Source organism: Crocodylus siamensis, chromosome 2 (genome assembly GCF_052110815.1).
Source record: "Crocodylus siamensis isolate JL-2025a chromosome 2, ASM5211081v1, whole genome shotgun sequence".
NCBI lineage: Eukaryota > Metazoa > Chordata > Crocodylia > Crocodylidae > Crocodylus > Crocodylus siamensis.
This window is the reverse complement of record NC_143396.1, coordinates 243,139,159-243,145,128: the sequence shown is the minus strand read 5'-3', so window position 1 is coordinate 243,145,128 and position 5,970 is coordinate 243,139,159.

Sequence of the window (5,970 nt, the reverse complement as noted above, 5' to 3'; positions counted from 1 at the left end):
AACCTAAACTGCTTCTTTTGGTTGGCCACTAGGAGAAAAGAATGATTTTGATATACTAGGCAGAGAGCTTTCTCAATTTTCTTGTCAGGAAATATCTTTAAACTGCAATACAGTTATGACAGCTTGGATAACAGCATTTAGCTATACTCCAGCAGCTTTTAGATTTTACATGCTATATGCCTATGCCTGTCAGAGAGGGCTGTGCCAGACACAACACTTCTGAAATATTTTTTCCCTTATTGTGCTGCTGAATGTGATATCATCTAGTCACTGAAAGTCTGTTTTGGGTTCTGTTCTCCCCACAGCTGTAAACTCTTAATTCCTTCAGGAGACTAAACCAATGATCTTCTATTCTCTTGGTTTCTTGAGAAATTAAACTAGGGATTCTCTTAGGCAATATATGCAACAGCAATATATGTATCTGCCAGACTTTGAAAGATAAGCAGGCAATCTGTTTCTTTGCTCCTTTAAAATAAGATTAAGCATTGTTCTAATAACTATCTATATTGTCAATATCTTAAAATAGCAAGTTAATGAGTAAATAATAGCCCTTTCATACCTTTGGTCTGCATGAGGTCCTGCTGGTAACTTCTGATCTACAGCTGGCTAATTACAGCTTAGAGTCCAAAGAGGCTGGGTTTTGCTAGAATGTCATGCACAAACATTGCATATATTCTTCGTATGTTGGGTTGCATGTCGGTATAGAAAAGGATAAGGTAACTGGGCACTATATTTTAGTGCTTTAATATTACACTTTATACTGGTTGAAAGGTGTACTTTCCTGTCAGAAAGTAGAGATTACAAACAGGGATGACAAGAAAATCTTATTTTCAATTGATTTTTCCCCTTATATAAGTTTAGTGAAAAACGGTAACAAACAATCTGCCCCCCAATCTGCACCCCTACACAGGGCTTGCACTATGGCATCATTTCCTTGATGCGGTGCTTGCCACATTGCTTGTCAAGAAATGCTACCATTAGTCTTTCATGATGGCATCTCACATTCATATGAAAAGCTTTTTGTTCCTGAATTGTTTGAGGAACAGCTGTACCCTTAAATACATGTTCTCACAAACAGTCAAGGTGAATACACGAGTATTTGCTGCTTGTAATGGAACTATTATTATTTTATTACTGGGACTATAAAACATTAAGCTGTTTTGCTTTATTTATTTGGTTTCTCTGATTTGTTTAAATGAAGTCAACTTTGCAACACTAGAGAGTAGAGCTGATGCATAGCCCAGGTAAATCAAATTCTCTCTGCTTCCCTAGCAATAGTTCAGAAACTCAGGTAGGTTCTTTGAAAAATTCAATATCAGGTGCAGATTTCTGCCACTGTATCACCGGCCCTAGGGAATACCTCACATCTTTGACACACAGTACCTTGGCCGAGATTCCATTTTTAGCTTGCACCCTTAAGTCATTTAAAAAGCCTACACATTTAATTTGCTGTTTGAAAGAGCATGTTAAAGGGGCTCAGGGTTTTACCTGGTTTTTTACATTACCAGTAACTGTTTGAAGGAAGCCTGGGTTTGAAAATGAATTTTAAATATCTATCAGGGGTGCGCTAGCATAATGCTTGCATGTTCTCCAGGATGCCCATTTACAATTGGAACAGTGTAGCTGTTTCCTAGAATCCAAAGGGCTTCCATATGAAGAAGAATAAACCATAAAATGTCCTAAAATAGCATTTTTTCTCTTGATTTCATGAACACCTGCCCTTCTCCCTTAATTAAAGTTTAAGATAAATCTAAGTTAAGCCTCTAAGGTAAGAAAAATTAGTCAGGCTTCTGAGAAGGGAATATTACTCAAAATTGAATAAATTCTGCAGGCATCTCTAAGGAACTATTTTCTCAGCCTCCTGAAGTGCAAGGAAAACTTGAGAATTCTCTGTATGCCCCATGGTAGCTATATTACCTCCTGTTATAGCAAGGTATTCACCCCCTTCAGCAATACCATCATAAGGTAGAATTCAGCAGGGCTTCTACCTTACACTTTGTCAGAAGTAACATCTGGTTAGCAATATCTTTTACTGCACCAACTATGTTGCTGAGAGAGACGTTAGACAAGCTTTCAGACACAAAGTGCCTCTTGCTTATTCCCTATACCATCACAACTACAGCTACATTGCTAGTCTTACTCCAGTTCAGGAACCTTCCACTCTTGTTCTACTCAGTGGGACATTATACTTCTTTTTTAAGGTTTAGTTCTGATGGATCTAGAAAAGTTTCTTACTTGTTTTCCTTTCTTGTTCATGTGTGGTAATGTCTGTCTTTAAGGACAATGTGAAAGATTTTGTGAAACAAACTACCGTGACTCCAGATAAAATTATGAGATGAATGACCCTCGTGGTGTTTACACATAGGAGAGTCTGCACAAGATATTGACTGCTTTTGATTAATTAGCAGCCCAGTAAAAGTCTCAGCATCTATTAATCCACCCCATTAGGCTAGAGTAAACTAATTTACTCTGCAGTGTTGGCATTGGATATATGACCCAGATACCTTATTCTGGGTGGACCCAAACTCTCAGACCAAAAATCACCTCTCCATTCAATAAAAGGGGAATTTTACTGATACACAGTGATAGCAGATCAGAATAATGCAAATGATTCTATATCTACCAGTCCCAGGGTTCAGAGTCAAGCTACATATGCCTAATACATGAGCTTCTCTCTGAGGTTCTTTCTTGAATGTCAGATGTTAGCAGCCTGGAAGTCAAAGGCCAAGGCCTATGGGCTGGTTGTGTGTCCTCTGTCTATGACAGCCTTGGGTTCTCATCTTGGGGACCCTTTTCTGCTCTGAAATTTCTCCTTTTGTATTCTTTCTCCCCTCTGACTCTACAGTCTTGACGGAGGGGGGAGACTGGCTCTCTCTGCCTACGTGACTGGCATTGCATACCTGGGTGAGGGGTTTGGGCTCCCTAGTGGGCTAGAGAGTGCCAGTCTGCCCAGCAACCAGTGATGCATTTCAAAGTGGTTGGCTGGCAGCCAACAGTGCTGGCTTCCATTGGACCAGATAAATGAGGTCATAAGGGCTATATCATTTAAGGACTGCCCAGGAGGAGGTGGGGGGTAGATGAAAACTCAGGGAGAAGAGCTGGACCATATGAAACTTGCTGTCTCTGAAAATTCATGATCAATGAACTGCTTGCCCCCAGGGAGCAAGCAGGGATTGTGGGAGGTTCAGTCTGGGCCTGCCCTCCTAACTTACTATGGTGCTTGGGCAACCATGCACAGCTGACCTCTGATCTAAGGCTGGGCAGCATGCAGGCCCCTGGTATAGAACATTGTATCTCTGAAATGTTGCAAATGCACACAAAGTTTCTTTCTTAAGGCTCTACAGGGTCTGCAGCTGCACGTGGGGGAGAGGCCTCAGTTGGTAGCCAGGATGCGGCTTCAGGGTTGCCACTGCACATAGGCAGGGCCTTGCAGATGCAACAGTTCTGCCAGAGGGGGACCTTGGACAGGACCCATCTCCTGAATTGCCTGGTCATCGTGTCTGAGGATCAGCTGGCAAACACTTGGGCCTGGTGGGTGGAGGATGTAGCCTGCCAGGACAGGTGATGGGTGGATAACATCACCCATGAGGAAGCATGGGACTGGTGCAAGAAGGCATGGGATTGGGTGCACAGGGAATTCCAGGTGCAGCTCCTGGCCCTGAATCATGCACTGTAGGAGCAGAATGCCACCCTGGCCTAGGCAGTTCAGATCACAGCTCATGACCACTGGGAGCTGGACACCATTCTGGCTTTGGCAGTTGCCTTCATTTCACCTGCTGCCTGGCTCCCGAACCTAGCTCCACTGGCAGCCACCCACTGCTCAGCAGCAAGCCCGCACTTGGGCCTTGGATGGGGTCCTGCACTGTCTCCAGCAGTCCCTGTTGCAGACCCCACCCCAGGTCCAGTTCCACCTGGGTCACCCACCTGGGTCCAGGCCTGCTGCTAGCCCTGGCTTCACACAGGCATGGAGCTGGAGCTGCTTCCAGAGGGGTCAGGTCCATATGCTGGCCTGCTGGGTCCGGACACTGCCTGCAGGAGGGGGAGCCACCCATGCTGGGAGAGCAGTGGCTGCTGTTGCCCCTGGGTGAACCCCACACCCACCATACTAGCTGCAGTGTACACACCCATGGGGGAATGGCCAGAGGCTGGGTACCTGTCCCTGGGCTCTGGCCCCTAGATGCCCCCACACCACACCCCCTGCCCCCACCTCAGGACAGCACACAAAGGACACCATACAAAGTTTTCACAGGGAAGAAGGTGTTTTACTGCTGCTGGGTGGGGTGGGTGGTGGAAGGACTCTGTTGGGGGGAGGGAAGCAAACTTTTTGTGGTCTACTACATCAGTACATCTTAGAGGGAAGCTAATTCTGCACTTTTGTCATCACCCCTGCATTCAGATTGCTACCAGCTTGTAGGAGTGCTAGCAGGGTTCCCACACCAAGTATAGTACCCTTTTTAGGGTGAGTGGTTGTAGTCTCTGGGTCCACATCACTAGTATGCAATGAATCTCTGTCCATTTCAGATGATTCTGTGTGAATGATCATGTAACTCATGGACACAAAGGGCAAAAAAAACCAGTGGTGGTGGTAAAGTATGTCTGTGTCTCGATCAATGTATACTCTGGCAATGAGAATATATATTTTCTTCTCCAAGCAAACTTGGAGTAAAAGCAGACTTAACCTCTTGATAGTCTCCTGTTTTTTTAGTTTTGCCTTAATCTGTCAAAAATATTTGTTAATTTATTTACAATGGTTAATTTGTTCACACTATTTGTGTCAGTATAGGTGGCCCATATACCAGTTTGCATCAGACATGTTACATTTTTGTCAATAGACACTGGATATTGCAGGCACTTTGGCTGAACTTTGGAGAGAGAGTCCATTTCCATTTTCAGTTTCCATGATAACTAGTGTAAGTCAACTAGTGTAAGTGCATGTCCAGATCTCCATGTCTATCATCTTCTGCATTCAGGAACGTGGCACAAAGAGTGAGTTTTCCAGTACCTGTACCGTGTCCCCAAATGAATGGTGCATCTCCTTCATACATTTATCATCAACCATGATGCTAAATCCTCAGAGGACCCAGAAGCCAAAGACTTGGCTACAGCTAGCTCTCATTTTTAATGTATATTGTAACTTTTGGGTAGTCAACAGTGTTGTCCCATTTAACATTCTTCCTGATAGGCTTGACTAGGTTTGTGAAGAAACTTGGGGCATTCAGTTTTATCAGCTGTGTGAAATTTGCACCCATGGGCTACCCTGGACTATAAATACTGAGCTGAGATTGAGCTGGCATTGGGTGAAGGTGCCAAGTCTTTCTGTTGTAAACACTTTCCTGTATTTTCGATGAGCCAAAATAAGATTTGTGGCAGTTTCCAAAGAGCTGCTAGTACCTGCTTGTGTGTAAATTTCATTTTTGGCATTCTCTTTTTAATTCCCTACTCTTGAAACAAAATGCTGGAAATAGCCATTCTTTTCCTTTTTAACTTTTTCATTCCTTAATGCTTACTGCTGAGTGATTTTTAAATTGTAACTGCTTGAATACACACTCATGCTGTCAATCTGGCTGTCTCTACCACACTGCTGCAGGCTCAACTTAGAGAGGGGAGAATAGTTTCATGTACTTAATATACTGGTCTTGAAACATTCCTTATTTCAATCTCATCCATATGTTCATTAGAGAGCAGATGTACCTTCACGTGAGATTAGAGAACTGGTCCAGCACATGTAGATATATTTGATCCAAGGGGAAAAAACAAATGCTGAGAGTCTTGTAAAATAGCCCTAAAGATTTCACAAAGGGTTGTAATCTAGTGCATTTTGCTAATTGTTGGGAACCGAAGAGTAATGACAGCCAGATAAAACATATCACTTTCTTTATAAATAAAGGAATAAAGGCAATAAATAGCAACCATCCCTTCTAGAAGAACACAGAAGAGGATTGGAAAAGCCCAGTAAGCTCCTTAGAGACA